The sequence below is a fragment of the Plecotus auritus genome (genome assembly GCF_963455305.1).
Source record: "Plecotus auritus genome assembly, chromosome: 4".
In the NCBI taxonomy this organism is placed as follows: domain Eukaryota; kingdom Metazoa; phylum Chordata; class Mammalia; order Chiroptera; family Vespertilionidae; genus Plecotus; species Plecotus auritus.
In genome coordinates this window covers 120,978,197-121,000,700 of record NC_137775.1, presented here as the reverse complement: position 1 = coordinate 121,000,700, position 22,504 = coordinate 120,978,197, and the positions used below count along the sequence as shown (strand labels likewise).

At 38.6% G+C, this 22,504-nt stretch overlaps 1 protein-coding gene and 1 pseudogene across 14 annotated transcripts in view; both read left to right on the top strand.

Annotated features, from left to right (window-relative positions):
* The window catches only part of CADPS2 (calcium dependent secretion activator 2), a 498,042-nt gene that overhangs the window by 289,968 nt on the left and 185,570 nt on the right, over positions 1 to 22,504 (top strand). The window lies entirely within an intron of this gene.
* Positions 14,564 to 15,037, top strand: LOC308245953 (large ribosomal subunit protein uL30-like; annotated as a pseudogene). Its single transcript has one exon. The product of its transcript is annotated as a large ribosomal subunit protein uL30-like (transcript).

Sequence of the window (22,504 nt, the reverse complement as noted above, 5' to 3'; positions counted from 1 at the left end):
AGAAACAAGAGCAATAGGATACACATTAGGATACACATGCCTGTGTGTGTGTGTGTGTGTTTGTGTGTGTGTGTGTGTGTGTGTGTGTGTTAGGAGATTTAGAATAAAGAATTGACTCATATGATTATAGAATCTGGCAAATCCAAAATCTGCAGAGCCAGTGTTCCCAGTTGAATTTTAGTCTGAAGGCCAGAAGCTACTGGAAACCAAAAAGAGTCGATATTTCAGTTAGAAGTCTGTCAGACAGGAGAATTCTCTCTTATTTGTGGGAGGCTCAGCTTTTTGTTTTATTCAGGCTAATTGGATGAGATCCTCCCACATTAGGAAGGGCAGTTTACTGAGTCTACTGATTTAAATGTTAATTTCATCCAAAAACAACCTCACAGAAACACCCAAAATATTATTTGACAAATATCTAGGCATCCGGTGGCCCAGTCAAGTTGATACAACATTAACCATCAAAATACCTAAAATTTATTTTATTATTCATAATATTTGCTTTATGTTCTTAGTACACATCTTTACTAAATTATTTATTGAAGCAAAAATTGTTGAACTGGCCCTAGCTGGTTTGGCTCAGTGGATAGAGTATTGGCCTACGAACTGAAGGGTCCCAGGTTTGATTCCAGTCAAGGTCACATGCCCGGGTTGCGGGCTTGATCCCCAGTGGGGGGCGTGCAGGAGGCAGCTGATCAATGATTCTCTCTCATCATTGATGTTTCTATCACTCTCTCCCTCTCCCTTTCTCTCTGAAATGAATAAAAATATATATTTTAAAAAAATTATTGAACTGTATCAAATGCTTTTTTCTCTGTATTTATTAAGGTACCAATATTATTTTTCTCCATTAAGCCATCAATATAGTGATTGACATTTGTGGTTTTTTGATGTTAAATCATCCTTACATTCATGGAACACAATGTTTTATTATAAAAGTTATTAATAATTAAATAAGTGAAATATTCTCTTCAGTTTATCTGTCTCATGAATTTGAGTAAGTTTTCACTTGCTTTTAACTACCTGAGCTCTTCTTTCTGTAATTCATATGGTCATCTCCATTGCCAAATTTCTCATCTATGTTTATAGGTGAAATTCGCCAACATTTTTTTTTCTTTTAAGGTTCTCATCTAGTTTGAAGTTTGGGAATAAAAGTTATAATGATCTCATTATATCAGTTGATCAGCTTTATTCTGTTTTTATTCATTTTCTTTCACTTTCTCTGTTTTTTAAAACCTTTTTACTAGAACAACCTGTGTAAGATTTTCTGTTATTGAAAGTTTGTTTAGAATGCCCAAAATCTGGAACACTGACAGCAAATGCTGGCAAGAATATGGAGCAACAGAAATTCTTTCATCACTGTTGGGAATGCAAAATGACACAGCCACTTTGGAAGACAGTTTGGCAGTTTCTTACAAAGCTAATTATATTTTTACCATTTGATCTAGCAGTCATGCTTCTTGGTATTTACCCAAAGGAGTTGAAAGCTTATGTCCATACAAAACTTGCACATGGATGTTTATAGTAGCTTTATTCATAATTGCCAAAACTTGGAAGCAACCAAGATGGCCTTCAATAGGTGAATGGATAAATAAACTGTGGTATGTTTAAAAAAAATGGAATTAGGCCTAACCAGTTTGGCTCAATGGATAGAGCATCAGCCTACAGACTGAAGAGTCCCATGTTCAATTGCAGTCAAGGGCACATGCCTGGGTTGCCGGCTCAGTCCCCATTGTCGGGGGGAGAGGAGCAGGGACACATGCAGGAGGCAGCCAATAGATGTTTCTCTCTCATCATTGATGTTTCTATCTCTCTCTTCCTTTCCCTTCCTTTTTGAAATCAATAACAATATATTTTTTAAAAAATAAAAAATGGAATTATTTTTGCTGCAAAGAAATGAGTTATCAAACCATGAAAAGATATGTAGGTATCTTAAATGCATATTACTAAGTGCAAGAGGCCATTGTTTTTTTTTAAAAAGGCTATATGTGCTGTATGTTTCCAACTACATGACATTCTGCAAAATGCAAAATTATGGAGACAGTAAAAAATCTATGGTTGCCAGTCATGGAGCGGGGCACAGAGGATTTTTAAGGCAGCGAAAATACTCTGTATGACACCGTAATGATGGATATGTATCATTATGCATTTGTCCAAATACATGTATAATGTACAACATCGAGATTTAACCATAATATAAACTCTGAACTTCGGGTGATTACAATGTGTAGATGTAAATTCATCAGTTGTAACAAATGTACCACTCTGATGCTAAATGTTTACCTGCATGGGGTCAGGGATTGTAAAGGAAATCTCCAAAAATATTAAATGGGAAATGCCATAAATAAAGAATCCTAATTTTTAAATTGCAAGCCCTATGAAATCTCTTGACCTCCCACTCCATCCTACCCTGTACGTAAATCATTCCTTTGTCCAGCATATCTATGCTGTATAAGCTACCCATCCATCTATTAGTCACTTAGTAACCATCTTGGTTATTAGATCAGTTATGAGAGAGCACATTCATATAACTTTTATTACAGTATATTGTTATAATTTTTCAATTTTATTGTTTATCTCTTACTGTGCGTAATTTATAAGTTAAACTTTATCATAGGCATGTATTTATAAGAAAAACAACACATAGCATCCTATATAATAATCCTATATAATAAAAGGGTAATATGCAAATAGACTGAACGGTGGAATGACCAGTTGCTATGATGCACACTGACCACCAGGGGGCAGACGCTCAATGCAGGAGCTGCCCGCAAGCCCCAATCGCCCAATGGGAGCCTGCTGGCCAACCTCTTGGTCCCTTCCCCTGGCCGGCAGGCTCCGATTGCCTGATGGCAAATGGGGAACCTGGTGTGGGTGGCGGCAGGGGGCAGCAGGGTCAGCGAGCAGGCGGGAATGGCCAACCTCTAGGTCCCTCCTCCTGACCAGCAGGCTCTGATCGCCCAATCTCGAATGGGGAACCTGGGGGTGGGTGGTGGCGGTGGGGGGCGGGGTTGGCTGCCAGCAGCCCGGGAAGATGGCCCTGATCGCAGGCCAGGTCTAGGGACTGTACCTGTGCATGAATTTTGTGTGCCGGGCCTCTAATAGTAAATATAGGTATCCACTGTTTTAGGAGTCCACTGGGAGTCTTGGAATGTATTCCCCATACATAAAGGGGTTTATTGTATCTTCTTCTTACTTTTGCTGTATTTGTAATATTGTCTAGAATGGAAGCTTGAGTTGGCAGTTAAGGGGAGGTCTTTGATAGCCATTTCAAAATTTTTAGTTTGACTTGGTCTGTTTAAATTTTCTAGTACATCTTGCATCAATTTTCCTTTATATCTGAAAAAATGATACTGATATTTTAACATTTAAAAATATTGTGTCTATAGCTATCCTTTTTCCATTTTTTTCTCATTTAAAAGATGTTTCTATATTTCTTTGTTTAATTTTTATTATTCCTGAAGAGGTTTGTTTATTTTATTAATCTTTTGTAAAAAACTATCACTTGATTGTGTTTGTTTTTTAATTTTTTATTTCTATTACATTGATTTTTTAAAAATATATTTTATTGCTTTTTTACAGAGAGGAAGGGAGAGGGATAGAGAGTTAGAAACATCGATCAGCTGCCTCCTGCACACCTCTTACTGGGGATGTGCCCGCAACCCAGGTACATGCCCTTGACTGGAATCGAACTTGGGGCCTTTCAGTCCCCAGGCCGATGCTCTATCCACTGAGCCAAACCAGCTAGGGCTCTATTACAGTGATTTTTGCTCAAATCTATATTTCCTTCTTTTTTCTCTAGTTTTGTTATGTTGTGCTTTTTCTAACTTCTTGAGTTGAATTCAGCTCATTTTTCCTCTATTTTTTATATTCTAATAACCTTAACTTAAAAAATAAGATTTTATTGTGTGTTTTTTGTTTGTTTTGTTTTTTGTTTTGTTTTGTTTTGTTTTGTTTTGTAGAGAGAGAGAAAGGGAGAGGGAGAGAGAGTTTGAGACTGAGAGAGAAACATCTATGAGAGAGTGGAACATCAATCGGCTGCCTCCTACACACCACCTATGAGGGATTGAGCCTTCAAACTGGGCATGTGCCCTCACTGGGAATTGAACCAGCAACCTTTCAGTGCACAGAATGATGCCCAACCAATGGAGCTACACCGACCAGGGCTAACCTTGACTCTTTAATGTGTGTGGTTTTTTTTAATTTGGGTTTGATTTGATTTTGTTTGTTTTATTCTATCACTCGAGTTAGATTTCCCCCCATTTCTTCAGGAAGTCTTTTTTCATATCAAAATAGCTACTTTTTCTATTTATAGTGATCCTTTATTTTTCTCACCTAGTTTTATCTTTTTTTTAAAATATATTTTACTGATTTTTTACAGAGAGGAAGGGAGAGGGACAGAGAGTTAGAAACATCGATGAGAGAGAAACATCGATCAGCTGCCTCCTGCACACCCCCTACTGGGGATGTCCCCGCAACCAAGGTACATGCCCTTGACCGGAATCGAACCCAGGACCCTTCAGTCCGCAGGCCGACGCTCTATCCACTGAGCCAAACCGGTTTCGGCTCACCTAGTTTTATCTTTAATTGCCTTCTATATTGGCATAAATGTGATTCTTAGTTATTGTATTATACTTCATAATATTTTTTCAGAATTTTCCCTTTGTATGCATTGTTTCTATACACTCAGAAGCATCATATTTACTTTTTGTTCTTTGTTTTTAATTGCCATTCACAGATATTTGTGCAAACTTCCTAGGACAGATAGTTGTACATATGTTTCTTAGATAAATACTTGAATACTGTATATGCTTCATGAAAGTCTTCTCAGATATGCAGCTCATCCATTTTAACTTTTCATTACTCCCATCGATGAATTATTGGGTCCAACCAGCGATGACCACGTCTGACCAACTAATAACTTGGGAGGCTTGGTTGGGCCTCCCTTCCCTTAATCTTCATTAGCACCCCTTCCGTATTTCTGATCCAATAGCTAAGTTTTTTTAATCTTAAAGTGCTGTGAATACTGTTACTGAAAACGTCTTCCAGACCCCCTTTTCTTTTCCTGCCGCCCCACTCACATGAAAAGATTGTTTGCCATAAGATCTACCTGTGTAGAAATGTCACTCTACCATTTCTAACCCTCGTCAGTAAACAGTCTCACCTGATTAAGTGTGTTGATTTTTCTCCCTCAGTAAACTTCCAGTTTAAAAATGTATTGGATTTGGATGCCTTTTCAGATTATTGATCTTCATAAATATGATTTCTATTTAAAGTGGGAAGTAATTTGGATTTTTCAACATGCTCAATTGATAGAAGAATTAGTTTTCTTCCTTGAATCCCATAGAGTTTTCTACTGTGTATTTTAACTATGTCTGAAAATGCCTTAGCTGCCCTACTTGTATGAGCCCTGTGTCCATGATCTGTGTCTATTTCATCTTTAATTCCTCATTGAATTCTTAGTGCACTGTTTTACAAAGGATAGGTATCTAATTGACGATTATAACCATAAAAAGCTCCACTTGTTGAGTCTGCTTTATTTACTATTCTGTAACTATAACCTCTAACTATTGATTATTCATAAATGCAAAAGGGCATTCTTTATCTAACATTGTCTTATGTGTTCTACCCTATTCTATGGAGATGATATTATGATAAAATTTGGGTTTGGAGAAACCCAATTACAGAGGTGATTTCAGTGAGGGCAACTTGTCCTGTTACAGATGTTCTCCTTCTCCCCAGCAGTGAGGTTTAGTTCAGGGTTTCTTCTAAGGTCTTGTTATTCTCTCTTATCCTCAAGTCTGATTGGAAAAGTAAAAGTAAGACTTATATTTACATAGTAGAATTTTTTGAAAAGTTCGAAGAGGCCTCAAAGTGCATATGAGTCACTTTCTGATGTTGGACTTGATATAACATTCCATTAACCTGCAACTTTGCCATTAGCCTTAAAACAGAATCTGCTTGACATGAGTTTCTTGTTGAAGTTTCAAATATATGTAAGTGTCCTCATTAGTTTTACAGTGATGGTTTCCATTAGTTCTTAAAGGAGTATGTGGCCAATGTCAATAGGATAACTTCAGTAGTTGTGCCCTTTCCGTAGAAGTCATGTGAATATAACGGAAAGATGCCTTAACAGCAGCAGTCAATTTTTAAAGTGGGCTATGCATTCATTATCTAGTAGACTATCACCCTTTCAGTGTGATCATCTGTTATTCTGTTAATTAGCAAACTGATGAAGTGTATGACTTCCTATAGCTGTGACATCAAAATAAAGCAGAATGATCGCTTTAAATACATTTAAAGTAGCTAAGTACTTTAAATATATATCATTTTAATTAGTTCCCACAACTCTGTAATATATTTATATAATTATATATTTGTGTGATATAATTGAGATCACTTTTATACCAATTTACTGAGAGATTACTCTGACATAAAGAGGTTAAGAAATTTGACTGTTCATACAACTAGTAAGTGACCATGATTTAAACCTCAGTTTTTCGGATTCCAGAACTTATTCCTAAACCACTAGGCAACGCTGTCTAATTGTACACAATGCTTTTTTCAAGTGATTATACCAGGAGCTCATAAAACTCAAATGCTACCAAAGGCAAGGCAAGCCACATAAATGTGTGAAGTGATTAAATATAAAGTCATGAAGAGTGGAATAATCAGCATTGTGAGAATCAAGAGGACATGAAAAGAAACTCAAAATATACATATATATATTTAATGCTGTGCTTTCAAAGCACATCTGCAGGCCAGACTTGACCCATAAGTTCACCATATTTTCATATCTTTGTTTATAGAAATTATTCCTCTCTATTTTTACCTTCAAATAATATTTGAGGCTTTGCTAGTTGCCACACATTCAGAAGTAGCATTTATTTATTTTCTTAATGAGTAAAGGACCATAGTTACATACTTTGAAATTGATTTCATTGAAATAAGAATGAAAAGAATTAATATTTTTCTTTCTTAAAATGTACTTTCTTTTTTTTTAATTAATGAAGTCCCAAGGGTGTACACTGCTATTACTCTGCCATCTGACACATGATTCTTCCCATCGTCTCCTCTGTAGTTATCTGACAGTAAGGTTTGCGAGGTATAGCCCTGTTAGTTATTGAATAAATTTTGGGTCTTAAGATAGGACGTAGAATTCAGTATCAGTCTGATATTTATTCATCCTCTCAGAATTGTATCAGACTACAGGCTTGGCATGGTGACTATCTTAATTCACAAATACATTTTTAATATATGTTTTTACTGATTTTAGAGAAAAAGGAAGGGAGAGAAAGGTTAGAAACATCAATGAGAGGGAAACATGGATCAGCTGCCTCCTGCACGCCCTCTTCCCCCAGGGATCAGGCCTGCAACCCAGGCATGTGTCCTGACCAGGAATTGAACCAGCAAACCTCTTGGTGCATGGGTCAGTGCTCAGCCACTGAGCCACACCAGCTGGGCCATAAATACATTTAAGCCTGTGTCTTTGTAGTAATTTATATAAAAAGCAACTGTGCATAATGTCTTTTGTCCAAGTGAATATTTTTGATAGCCTCTGTGTAGTTATTTTGCTAAAATAACATTTAGACATAGTGGGAGGGTTTTGTTGAAATAAGCTTTAACTGTTAAACGTGTATAATGGTCCTAGTTTAAGGAATTTGCCTTCGTACAAAAGCAAATTATTTTGATTATTGAAATGTAAGATTAGGAAACAAAATTTCTCATGTTGAAGTGCCCTGGAATTTAGATTAAAATCGAAATCATTCTTTTAAAAGAATTCAGGTACAGTAAATGTAATTTATATCACCACATATTCAAACTTCTAAGTCAGTGGCACATTAGGGAACACACAGGGCTGGAGATGTGAATATTATATAATGAGGATAATAAAGGAGTGAAATGTGATGTGCCTCCGGTGCATATTAGTAGCTAATTCCAATATGAGTGCTTTGCAATCACTTGTCGGTTGAGATGCATGTGTTCAGCTAAATGGAAATCTTGGCTGTTCTCTCATACACCCCATTATTTGTAATTGAACACCTGATTTCCATCATGCAACAAATTAACATCTGCACTAGATCTACCGTTTATGCATATGGATACACTGATTAGAATTTTGCGGATAGATACTTGAAAACAAAAAGACAACATTGTGAAACACTTCCAGCCATAATTTTTGATTACATATTGAGAACCGTTTAATTATCTTACTCCATTTAATTAGCCCTTCTACTTAGGTCAATTGCTTTTTTTATTAACATGACATGTTAGCAATTTGTTAATTGGCATGAAATAACATGAGGCTTTTCTGAGTGTTTCATATGTGCTTAAGGAAGCTAAGGAAAAGGCAAAGTGGTAAATGTATTCATTAGCCCCCGTTAGCATTTATAGTGCCGCTGTGTGGTGCCAGCAAATTATGTGATTCTGTCCTGTGAATGTCTTTCCTTTATTATACCAGAGGAGATTGTTGATTTGAGTGATTACCAAAATTACCAAGAAAAACACAGAACACTGTAAATGTGAATATACATTTCAAATATATATGAAGGTAAGAGAATGATGAAAAGTGAAGAAGATATATGTATATAAATGCTAGTAGGTAGGAGGGGAAATAGGCGAAAGACACATATATGCGTATAAGGAAATTATTAAGAAAAAGATTGTCAGTATCAAGCCTTTAAGCTCCAAGCCTCTTTACTATTATGTTAAAAATTATGTTAAATAATTTTTAGATATCAACAGTATTCCATTTGTGACATTGACTAAGGCTCCTTTGTGTATTGATTCCATATATCCCCATCAAAGTAAAAAGTATATTCAGCTGATAAGTTTTTAGGTATAGTACCATAAAATATTATGCACATTTCTGTGGAGTGGAGTGTAAAGGTATTATTGATTACACCTAGGAAAAACTTGATTTTATCCTAAAGAATTCCTCGAGGATATGGCACAAATAGACGATTGCCAGTAATCCTGCATTGGGGGAAACAAGTTTAGCCAGAACACATGTAACGACCTTGCCTTACAGTCATTAAGCACGAATGATTTTCTTTCTAACCTCTAAATGAGTTGTTATTACAACTAGAGGCTCAGTATTCGAAATTTGTGCACAGGTAGCATCCCTAGGCCTGGCCGGCGATCAGGGCCGATCCGGGCCTTCTGGCTGCTGGCTGGGCCTTTCTTCATTCTGCGCTGCCCCCTGGTGGACAGCATGTCATAGCAAGCGATCAGTCTCGCGGTCGAACTCCTGCAGGAACAATTTGCATATTATGCTTTTAGCTACACTAATAAAAGAGAAATATGCAAATTGACCATACCTCCGCGATGCCCATCAGCCAATCAGGAGTGAGTATGCGAATTAACCAAACAAAGATAGCGGATTAATTTGCATACACAGGCGTGGAGCGGCCAGGCGGGGCGGGACGCCTGCTATGAGGAGGAGGGCGGGGGATGGAGGGAGCTACAGGAGCAGCGCTCCTTCCGGGAACGAGGACTTGCAGGCTCCTGGGCTGCTGGGAGTGAAGCCAGGGGAAGGAAGGCCTATTCTTGCACAAATCTTCATGCAACAGGCCTCTAATATGTATAGATGCCATCACAGCTTTGAGGAACTTAATGATTGTGAGAATGGAGAGCATAGAATAGTATTGGTCTTCCTGTTACTTCCAGCTTTTCTGGCTGCAACCATGGAGAGGCATGACATTAGAGAGAGGGGGAGGAGAGAGAGAGAGAGAGAGAGAGAGAGAGAGAGAGAGAGACTAATATATATTCTACTGTATTCTAAATAGGATTACTTCACGCCAGCATAGAAGTGAAGAGCTAAAAGAGAATTGCAATCATTGGCAAAACACATTAATGTTTTTTAAATAAAACATTGAGGGTAAGAGTGGCTAGCATTTCTCAGGTATATATTGATTCCATGAACCTGTTCTGGGTGTCTCTGGGCAAAGCACCAGGTTGAGCATTCTGGCAAATACAATGATAAATTTACAGTGACTTAATCCTCTTGAGAATTGTTCTAATTTCTTTCTTGTCAGTAATGTTTCCATCCACGTGGGGGCACTATGATCAAATACAGGGTGGGCAGAGGTAGTTTCACAGTTGCCAGTCAGTGAGAATTTATTCTTGTATTAATTAATTAGTGTATCATTTATTTGTATTATTTCCAATATGAACAACCATAAACCTACTTTTCTCCATCCCTGTATAAGAAGAAAAGAGAAAAATGGTGTGTTTTTTCATTTGGTTTACTTCAATTAGAAAAATTGTTCAGAGTACTACCGTAGGGAAACCCTAACTAGTTATATACTTTTAGGTAACATAGCTTTTTAAATGTACATATGGCTGAGATTTTTGTTTGTGTTTGTTGGGGCTGCAGTAGGTATAGACTGATCAGTGGTTAGCGTGTGGTCTCTGGACTAAGAGCCCCAGCATCCGCTGGCAGCCTGTAGGAAAGGCAGGTAGGTCCTCGGGCTGCTCCACATCAGAAATCAGGGTGTGGGGCTCAGCAGTATGGCTTTCCCAAGCCCCCTGCAAGCTCCAACGCTTGCTAACGTTGGAGAACCACTGAATTAGAATAGGTGGATTTTGACATACTTTTAAAGCTTCTAACTGTTGAAAAATTATTAGGTTAAAAATGATCAAATGGGCTTGAAATATTGTGAAAATGTAGTTCTTAGGAAAGGTTCCTCTCCTACATGAACAATAAATGAGTCTGAAGAATTAAACTTTTTTCCCCTCATGATTATACAACCAGGGTCAGATGAGTCAGAACAGTTAGTTGATTAGTCACTTTCACCCTATGCCTCCCCCACCCCCCCCCCAAATTTTCAATCAAGTGAAACTTAAGCTAAGTCATTTGTTTTCTATTATATAGATAAATCAGCCAAGTAATTTAATTTCTCAAATATAACTCCTTGTGATGATGTCAAGACATGGCCTAGATTTCAACCTAATACTGCTAACAGTGTTTCTTTAAGTCTCTACAGTATCTTTACACTCATTGAAAGAGCTATTATATCTACTGGGTCATCTGATCCTTGGAATAATTCTTTGAGGCTATTAGGAAACCAATCATTGCCTCTGTTTACAGTTAGGAAAAGCTGAGACCGGTTTTAGAATCCTAAGTGTAATATTCAGATAGAGACTATACTAATTCCCTTTTAATAAGTGGTTAACTTTGTTCCCCTGTTCCTGAGAGTTAGTGAGAACTGCTGGAAGGGAATCCTGCTGCCGTAAAAGAACCATAAGCCTCTAATGTGTTGGTTAGGAAGGAGAATATTCTGGGATGTGGGTTTCCCTCCCTGGTGGTATTCTCTCACATCCTTCCTTCCTACCAGACCAGGACTCAGATGTGCCCTGCCTGCCTGCCCCTCATTTTCTTTCTCTTCCATCTGGACTCTCCTTCCTTGTTTTTCTTTCGTCAGTTACAATAGTTAGAACTTCCAACGCCTTTATGCTGAGGAGGAACAAATAAAGTCATCACAGAGAATAAGCCAGTCAGAGAAAGACAAACATCGCATGATCACATTCATATGTGGAATCTAATGAACCAAATAAACTGATGATCAAAAATAGACCCAGAGACATAGGAGCATGAACAGACTGTTGAACGTCAGAGGGAAGGCAGGGGAGGGTGGGTGGGAAGAGATCAACCAATGAGCTTGTATGCATATATGCATAACCCATGGACACAGACAATGGGGTGGTGAGGGCCTGTGGGGAGAGGGGAAGACGTGAGCCATTAAAAGGGGGAAAGGGAGGACCTATGTAATACTTTCAACAATAAAGATTAAAAGAAAAAAGAAACACCAGTAAAGCTTGCCATCAGCCTGGTGGGTTCTGACTGTTTATCTGCTGTCGGGCTCTACCCAAAGGCTGGCCTGATTTAGCTGGCACCTCACAAAGGTACCCTGGGATTTTGCTCTTAGTCTTCTCTCCAGATGAAGACTCTTACCTTAACAGCTACCAGCAGGGAATGGCCTCCTCTGTAAGTAACCAGTTTTTCATTCACAACCAAGTCACAAATAGTCCAGGATGCATCCTCCCAATATGCAAGGAGTGGTCTTGGTCTGATTGTTCTGAGATCAAGGCCACCTTCTCCATATAAAAGGGTGAAGTGTTTTATGTACATACTAAAGGCCAGGTACACGAAATTGGTTCACTGGGGCGGGGGGGTGGGGGGGGGGCAGTGGTTGTCCCTCAGCCCAGACTGTGCCCTTTTGCAGTCCGGGATCCACTGCTGCACTTGCCAGCCGTGAGCCCGGCTCAGGGCTTCTGGCTGTGTGGCGCTGCCCCTGTGGGAGTGCACTGACCACCAGGGGGCAGCTCCTATATTGAGCATCTGCCCCCTGGTGGTCAGTGCGTGTTATAGCGTCCAGTTCCACCATTCAGTCTATTTGCATATTAGCCTTTTATTATATAGGTTTAGGTGGTGGCCATTTCTTTACAATCTATACTAATAAAAGGTTAATATGCTGATTAGACTAGACATCTTATGGGCAACCTTCCAGACAAAGCCACGGTGGCGGGGCAGAGGCAGTTAGGGGTGATCAGGCTGGCAGGGGAGAGCAGTTAGGGGGACCAGGCCAGCAGGGAGAGCTGTAAGGGGGATCAGGCCAGCAGGTGAGAGCAGTTAGGGGAGATCAGGCTGGCAGGGGAGCAGTTAGGGGCAAGCAGGCAGAGGCAATTGGGTGCGATCAGGCAGGCAGGGGAGCAGTTAGAGGCATCATGCAGGCAGAGTGGCTAGGGATTATCAGGCAGGCAGGCAGGTGAGTGGTTAGGAGCCAGTGGTCCTGGATTGTGTGAGGGTACAGTCTGGGCTGAGGGACTCCCCTCCCATGCACGAATTTTGTGCCCCGGGCCTCTAGTTAACTATAACTGTGAAGTGAATCTGGTGGCAAAGTTGAAATATAAATATTCAGTGAATATTTTTGTGGTGTTAAAAGTATCAGAAGTTATAGACTATATTTATGGTAGTTTTATAATAATAGCTATATCTACCTTATATGTTGTTATATTAATTGACAAAATATATGTAAAGTATAAAATAAAATGGCTAGAATTCAGTAATTCTTTAAAAATGTAACCTGTTATAAGGAAAACTATGATGAAATGCATTGGGAGTAGTTATTTGAAAACTATCAGTATAGAATGGATGCTATGACAGAATATACTGTATTATAGTCTGTCATTTTAAATTTTTAGATTGAATTAAAAGGTTAATTAACTTGAATGCTAACTGAATAAGTCTCACTGGAAATCTCTTTTATATTTTAAACTAAGTTGTTGAAAATTCCCTTAATATTTACTACAATTTTGTATTGCTTTCTAGAGTAGAGTCCATAAATATGTTTTACTTTTATTCGATTCTTAAGGGTCATTTATTTGCTTATGATCATCCATCTGAGATTCTCTGACTTCCTTGGTAGTTTATCTTCACTTTTCATCATTTTTCTACTTTGTGTTAATGGTTAACATATCTTCTGTCCTAAACGGCACCAAATAAATATTAAGTGAATATCACTGAAGAGCACTGACTCCAACATATGTCTTGCAGTCTGTGAAGTAAGTTTTTCTTGTCTATTTTTCTCTAATTGTGGAGCAAACAAAGTGGGGAACAGCCCTCTGATAAATTGAAAATGATCGGATTCTAGCCAGTTACAGTCTAATTTATAACTTCCTAGTAATTCATGCATTTCACCAAAACATGGATATGTTTGTACCCCACCCAAGGATGTAATTATGATTCGGACCTGCAAGCAAGATTCCGCATTTTTTTCCCTAGGAAAAAATAGCACTCCTTAATTGCATATGAACAGATCTCAAACTTCTCTTCAGTTCTTCTGCTGTTTCGGAGGTGCCACCATAAAGAGAATTGAAACAAATATATATTTACAGGTTACTGTCATCTATGTACTGATTTTTTTTTTTTTACGCTCCATTATTGTGGTTACTAAGAAAAATTCGGAGTGCTTTTTCTGGCTGTAACCATGGAGGGGCAGAAGAGAAGAAAAGAAGGTTCCTGCTACGCCAGAAACCCTTAAGCAAAAGCAAAGGAACTTGGCAGAGCTGAACATCAAGCACCTGAGAAACAAGTTTGCCCAAAAGCTGCTTCAGAAGGCAAGGGGGAATGTTATTATGAAGAAGCTAGCCCTGGCCAGTGTGGCTCAGTTGGTTGGAGCTTCATCTGGTACACTGAAAGGTGGTGGTTCGATTCTCTCTAAGGGCACATACCTAGGTTGCAGGTTTGATCCCTGGTCAGCTGCGTATGGTAGGCAACCGATCTATGTTCTCTCTTACATCGATGTTTCTCTCTCCTTCCCTCCCTCCCTACCTCCCTCTTTCTCTCTCCAGCCCTCCCTCCCTCTCTCCAGCCCTCCTTCCCTCTCTCTCCTCCCCCTCTCTCTAAAAATCAATGAACTTGTCCTCCAATGAGGACACACACACACAAAAAGGAAGAAAGAGATAAAACACTATCACAAGGAACATAGGCAGATGTACACAACTGAGATTAGGATGTCAAGAAACCTGGCAACTTTTATTACCTGCAGAACGCTGATTGGCATTTGTCCTCAGGATCACTGGGATCAGTGGTATGAGCCCAAAGGTTGGAAAGGTGCTTGCTGCACCTTTGCCAGATCTCCAGTGGCACCTTTGTTAAGCTCCACAAGGCTTCAATGAACATGCAGAAGATTGGGAAACCATGTATTGCATGGGGTACCCGAACCTGAAGTCAGTAAATGTATTGATCTTCAAGCATGGTTATGGCAAAATCAACAAAAAGTGAATTGCCCATTGCCCCAACAGAACACATTGATTGCTCAATCTTTTGGTAAATACCGCATCATCTACATGGAGAATCTGACTCGTGAGATCTGTACTGTTGGAAAATGCTTCAAAGAAGCAAACAACTTCCTGTGGCCCTTCAAATTACCTTCCAAGAGCTAGAATGAAGAAAAAGACCACCCATTTTGTGGAAGGTGGAAACGCTGACAACAGGGAAGACCAGCTCAATAGACTTATTAGAAGGATGGACTGAGATATCTACCATGGCCAGTTAATAAACAGTGAGTGCTTTAAAATTGGGGGTGAGGAGGGTGTGCGAAGAGAGAAAGAAATTCAGAGATACCTTCAGAATGGCTTTAATTCCTTTCTGTGAAATAATCCTCATATTTTACATATTCACATGACAGAATTCTAATCTTTAGCCCTAACTTTATGTTTAAATGGGAGAGGGCCTCTGTTTATATACTTTAAAAACTTAGGTGCAAAGTGGTTACTTATCTCCTTTTCTCCATCTGTGCTTCTCTTTCACTTTATTTTTGCCTGTCAATGTATAACTGTCAAGTTATTCCATGAAGATGGGAATATTGATTTATTTGAATGAATGTATATTTTTGTTACGTCGAGGAAAATGTTTTTCCTATACTGACACATGCCTTAAAATGGGAGAAAGCAAAAGGGCCTGATTTTGTTTCAAAGTTGCCGTTATAGTTCTTGTTTGACAAAAGTGGAAATATGTTTCTCCAGTAGATGGCGCAAGCATTCCCTGAAAATAGAAAATATTTTTGTCTGGACTAAAGAAAGTAAAGAACTTGGTAATAAAGGTAGCACTGTTTAAGCAGTAGTAAGTAATCTTAAAGACATTTTCTTTTGAAAGAAATGTAAGAAGAGGTTAAAAGAAGGTGAAGTTATAGTTCACTTTGCACATATCAAACTTGTCAAGACATTTTATCAAATTAATGCAGAAAAACTTTAATGTTTAATATGAATAATCAAAGATATATCACTACGGTCAATTTTAACTAAAAATATCTGAGACTTGAAATTCTGAATATGTTTTGTAAATGATAAAGGTTATTTCTGTTGATTACCTTGGTTTCATTTTTCTTTGTGTCCTGTATTTATAGGCAGAAGCATTGTGAATATAGTTTAACAGATAAATAAATAAATAAATAAATAAATTAAATAAATAAATAAATAAATAGAATTCTTTTTTTTAACACCAACAGTGATTATAATTGGGATTTGAAATTACAGATTATTTATTTTTAATATATTTTTATTGTTGATAGTATTACAGATATCTCCCATTTTCCTCCCTTTTCCCCACTTCCTCCCTACCCCATGAATTCTTAATCTTTAAGTTGAGAGAGAGAGAAACATTTTATAAGCCTAATGAATTCCAACCTGATTGTAAATGCTCCCCTTATTACTATTGCCTTTATGTATTTTGCTATTTATTCTCCTTCAAATAAGTAAATGTGTGGGAAAAAGAAACTGTCATCAAAGTACACTTTCATTCTGCAGTAGTCTGGAATTTTTGCCTGGTTGGTAAATAGTAATTTCTTAAGAACCGAAGGAACTTAATAGCTGGGAAACATAAAATGTATACTCGATAGAAATACTACTTTTATCTGATGAATGAGAACTAGTTGTAACTTATGTGTTATCATAGTTATGCTTATTTTAAAAAAATATATACCCTCAAAGTTTTGCCCCACGGTTTGGAAGGTTCTTTTTTCTAAATGGACAAAGTTGAAAAATTACTGCCACTCCAAGCTTTCCAACAAGCTTTTAAAATTGTTGGATTGAAATATTTCTGGAATATTATACTACTAATATAATGATAATGATGATGATGGTAACGATGCCTTGATTTATATTGTGCTTTATAGTTTCAAAGGCTCTTTCACATATATCATTTCAGTAGATTTTTGTAATGACACTGTGTATTATAGTCAGAGAAAATATTGCTATTCCGATTTTACAGATGAAAAATGTGAAAGCCACATTGGACACATAGCAGTTACTAAAAGTTAAAGGGACTTAAGAGAATCATTCCTTTGTGTTTTTGTTCTTTGTTTTTCTTTGTTCTTTCCCTCCCCCCCCCCCCCCCCCATCATTTTCACTATTTCATCACTGTTTTGGAAAAGTATTTATTCTGTACTTCCGGTATATGCTTTCATGTGGAGGGACAGTACTACCCCTGGCTTCTCTCCCTCCTCTGCGCCCCCCCCCCCCTTTTTAACGTATCTGATTGATTAGCTTGAGAGCAGGAATCAGGCATGCATAGGTCAGCCCTTTCCTCTCTGTTTGTCCCTTGAAGGTGAGTTGTCCATAGGGAGCACCAGCTCTCTGCTTCGCCCTGCATCTATGCCTCAGCAGCAGGGCCTCCATGTGGGCAGGCCTATCCTATCTGGCCCTGTCTGTGACTGGAGTGGGGAAAGTATGTCTAATGGTAATACTGACCCTAGTAAAGGAGCCTCCTTCTTATAGAAAGAAACACTTTTCAGTATTATCTTTATAAGGTAACTAGAGGCCCAGTGCACTGATTCGTGCACTGGTGGGATCCCTTGCCCTGGCCTGTGGGGATGGGGCCAAAACTGACTCTCCAACATCCCCCGAGGGGTCCCAGATTGCAAGAGGTTGTAGGCCAGGCCGAGGCACCCCACCGGTGCATGATCGGGCCCAGGGAGGGACCACAGGAGGGCTCCAGGGTGTGTCCGGTCCATCTCGCCCAGTCCCAATCGGCCAGACCCCAGCAGCAAGCTAACCTACTGGTCGGAGCATCTGCCCCCTGGTGGTCAGTGCACGTCATAGCGACCGGTCAAATGAACGGTTGGACACTTAGCATATTGGGCTTTTATTTTATAGGATGTTTTAGCCTCTTGTTAACTCTTTGGTCTTTAGCCAACTGTTTAGAACTTAGATAGAGAAAAGAGGTCTAAGGTTTTGGGCCTCCTCAGAGATTCCAGCAATATTTATATGTCAGAAAGGGGTTTTTTGTTTGTTTGTTTGCTTTTATATTTTTACTGATTTCAGAGAGGAAGGGAGAGGGAGAGAGATACAGAAACATTAATGATGAGAATCATTGATCAGCTACCTCCTGCTGCCTCCTTCCCCCCTCACCCCCCAGGATCAAGCCCACAACCACAACCTGGGCATGTGCCCTTGACCGGAATCAAACCTGGGACCCTTCAGTCCTCAGGCCAATGCTCTATCCACTGAGCAAAACTAGCCAGGGCCTGTCAGAAAGTTTCTTAAAAAATGAATATTAGTGAGAATTATAATATCTGGTGGCATTTTGAGATCTTTAGGCATAGAATATATCCCATTTCTTTTGGACTTAAAAGGCCCTTGTACTACTGTGACCTTGTGGCTATTTTCAGCTCTGGGACAAAGGGTCTCATCTAAAGTGCTGCTTGTCCCTTTTTCAGATACTGGGATGGTGGGTGGCTTGGTCTCCTCTAACATCTACCTGTTCCTGCTTTCGTAGGAGCCACTTTGTGCTTCCTTTATGCTATTAAATATCCTCCCATTTTAAGTTAAACTTTAGGATACCATTCTGCTGCCAAAACTATTTGAATACTCTTGATGAAATAAATGTAAAGATACCAACTTTATGGAAAATCTGAAGTCTTGCTTTTACCTTTATGTGGAGTATACACATTTTTGCTAGAGTTTACCTTCTTCATCATGTTTTTATTGTGATTGTTCCTAATGAAAAAACTAGGAACAGCCACTTAGTCATTCCAAAAAATGTTTGAGGAATATCTGCTCTCTAGAGGTTCTGTGCCAGAATGAGTGGTCAGTCAACTGAGGCCCTTGCCTTCACAGATCTTTAGGGCCTCCTGCTGGATTGGACATTAGTCCACTATGCCACGCCACAGCCCGTAGCTCTGGAGAAATGCCCACATCTTACCCATTACATGTAATAAGGAAATGTGTTCTTATTGGGGATATCAGAGAGGGCTTCTCTGAGAAAGGAAGAAATTGGAAATGTGTGATTCAAGTATTAAATTTAATTTGCTGGAAAATGATGAAATTGTAAGACGTGCGAGACCGATGGGGTAAGAAAGACAGACAACACACCAACAATTAGAAAAGCCATGGGAACTCTGCGTATTTCTGTAAAGGAATGCTTGGTGTCAAAGTAAGCCAAGAAAATTACCAGGACCTCAGCACAGGTGATGTTTACAAATGTGAGCAATCAAAGAAATGTCTGTGACCAACTAACATGTCCAGAATTCGAGAACAGGGTATCAGAGAAAGATTAGCAAGAACAAGAGCAAAGCTGGATCTTCAGCACCGAGTATTGGGCTGCTCATCAAAACAGCCACTGAAGTACTTACTACAAGGGTGAAGGACAGGGACAGAGACACAGAGGCCAAGGCGAAAGGTCAGAGCTGGAATGATGGCAAGGGGATCTCACTGCTCAGTCCCTGGAGCCTTCAACCAGATCTCCACCCTCCTTGGATACAGACAAGATCAACACGAAGCATAATATTGAGTGTTCAAGTGACAGTTCAGGTAGAAGAAGGCTGTTGGGGAAGAGAATCTGTGAAACATGCTGGTCATTGGGAGAAATTCAAATACCTTGGAAAATAACTCACAAGAAAATAGTTACTTTAAATGTGGGCTAACCCACTTGTTTCTAAATCTCAGCACCCTCCAAAAATGCCCTTGTTAACTAAGATCAGAGAGGGGCATTACAGAGCCCTTTCTGGAATCATACATTATCCATGAAGATTAGAATTCAAATTTTACAAAACTTTTTTTTTCAAACATAAATCTTTATAGATTCTTAGTGAAATGAAGTGAGAAGTGAAGAAGATATTTAATTATGATTAGGGTGTTAGTTAATTCCTAGCAGAATGTAAAAACTCAGTCATATAATTTTATTGCCTAAAGACTCATTAGTAGTCATCTAATCCTGCTAATTGCCTGAAGTGTATGCTAGAAGACATTGTTCCTACAAGACCTTCTGTGGAAAGATTCTGTGATTATGGACACACTATATACACTGTTCTCCCCGCCCACCCCACTCCTCAGCATCTTCTTATCCACATCTTTTACAGGCTCTTCTTGCAAGTCCTCACAGAGAGACTTTAGCTTTGGTTAGCTCAGTATTTCTCACATTTGCCCACCAATCCCATTCTTTTTCTGCCAAATACTTCCTTGTATCCAGATGTTCCAAGACACACAGTGAACAACATTGAATCTCAAATTACCTTCTCAAATGATTTTCTTTTTAGTGTAGATGTTGTTTATAAAATGGGCATTTTATGTGTATATTTCACTTGAATATATCCTAAATAGGAAGATAGTATGATAGTATCTCCATTAATAGATAAGGAAACTGAGGTCTAAATTATTTGTGTTAACTCAGGATTACCTATGTTACATATAATGTTTAACAATGTTTGATCATTTTGCTTTTGCTTGGGAATATTGTGGCCCAAAGGGAAGGCATTTTCTATAGTCAGTATTATATACTTGGATACATACATAAAAGCTTTTGCTGAAACTTTTGTTTATCATTACTAGCCCATTTACATTTTCAGAAAGAGGAAGCCATCGTGGGATATCTTACACAAACATCTAGGATTGTGTAAGTGGATTATTTCAGTTTAAATCTTTACGGTGCCCTAGAGCTTTTGTAAAGTGAAGTGGAGTGTCCTTCTCTTTGAAGAGTATCAGAGCCTGAACCCCAGGATCTGCGCAGCCTCTCTCCCCTCTTCCTAGGGGATGCAGCATAGACTTGATTCTATGCAAGTTTTCCTGGTTGGGGGTGGGTTGCTTAATGTATTCTTGGGATATTCTTCCCTCGTATCCTCTTCTGAAACATTTCATAATTAGCTTGGAAAGTCCACTAACTTCCTTGAACTTTTAACAAAGCAGTGAAGCTTCTGCAGATTCAAAAATGTATTACCATGTTTTGAAGAACATTTAAACTGAGGACACACATGAAACCATGCTTTACAAAATTAAATATCCTACATAGTTGTATAACTTTGCAAACACCAGTGTTGATGAGATCATGAACCTTTACAAAGTATATATTAGGGCACTTTTTCTGCCAAACGAGATGTGAAAGAAGGCTGATCAGTTATCAAAGCTAAATGTAGGAAAAACTTCCTTTTTAATAAGAGAGTTCTCTGTAGAGTTTGATTTAGTTGGATTGTTTGGCTTGTGTTTAGCTTTTCATAGAACCACTTCCATGGTTCCCACTTCAGTTTTGTTTCTAGGTGACAGTGCTTTGGACTTTAGAACTCCCCCTTTAAGAAGGACCAGTTGTAGTTCTCGGTGTCTGTTCTGGGGTGGAATGGTGGTTTATTGCCTTCTCAGCTTAGTGGTTTGCCTCTATTCATACTTTAGATTGTTCAGTGCAAGCCAGTTTTTAAAAGCGCTTTTACACCTTAGACTGTTACACTTAATCTGAGGTTTAACTCAGATTAAACTAGCAGATGATGGGATTTAGGAAAAGGAGCGGTGACAATGTTTATATTATTGAGACTGCAAAGTGATACAAAAAATGAGTGGAGAACTCTACATTTTACGGAAGTTTGCTTTTATAAATCTCCTCTTTATACAGCACACACATTTTAACGTTTTGCTCAACAATAGGAGCTTCTGAATTTTCTTCATTCATAATTTCCCTCAAACGGTACATAATTTGTTTGGTGATGATCCTGTCCTTACCTCCCCACCTCTGTACTCTTTCCCATAAGAATTCGGGAAGTGGAAAAAAAAAAAAAGAATTCGGGAAGTGGAAAAAAACAACTGCCAAGTATTTACTTCTAGGTTTCTTAATGCCCAGGTTGCACTGTTGTCTGGAATCAGTTTCTTTTTCTCATCCTTAGCTGAAAACAAAAACAAACAAACAAAAATGTCTTAATGTTATGGGGTTAAATAAAAGAGAGAAGGTAGTGAAAGGAAGAGTCCCTTTATGCAAGCAGCGGAGGACTGCAGGGATGACTGAAAGTGCCTGAGGGCATTTGGTCCCTATCGGTTTTCACATCCAATGCACTGGTACCCGCAGATAGCCTGTATTGTTGTCAGTTAAATGGGATCATGAGTGTCTGAAAGGTGTTTGAGAATGAACCGAAAATCATTTTCACAAGTGGATGATTACTTCTGCCACATGTTAACCGAACTCTATCAGAATGGCCCAGATTCTTGAGCCTGCATTAATTGCTCTTTCAACCTTGACTGAGGTTTCTCTTTAAGAAAGCCCTTTCCAGGACTAAACTACTCTATATATTGATTTTTTTCCCTTTCTGTATTTTTCCTTGAGAAATGAAGGCTTGTAGGAGAAAAGGCTTTATCATTCAACATGTAGATTGATCGTTCCAGTTCTTTGAATTAAAAGGTAGACTCATAAGTGATCTGCCAAAAGTAATAGTCCTTTTTTCAAACACTGAATAATTCCCCTATTCTGTATACAATTATGTTTTTCAAATATTCATTAGTGATGATTTTTCATCATAAAGTAAAACCATGAACTCTCACAGCATGGACTCAGTTCAAATAAATTGTCATACTCTCTTTCCTATTAGAAGTGTAGGCCACCACTCTAATGACAACTAAACTATAATATTTAGTAATACGCTTGCAAATTTTCGTTGTGTGGAAGTATTCTTTTTTTTTATTGTTTAAAGTATTACAAATAGTAGTACATATGTCTCCATTTTTTCCCCATTGACCTTCCCCCCCGCCTCCC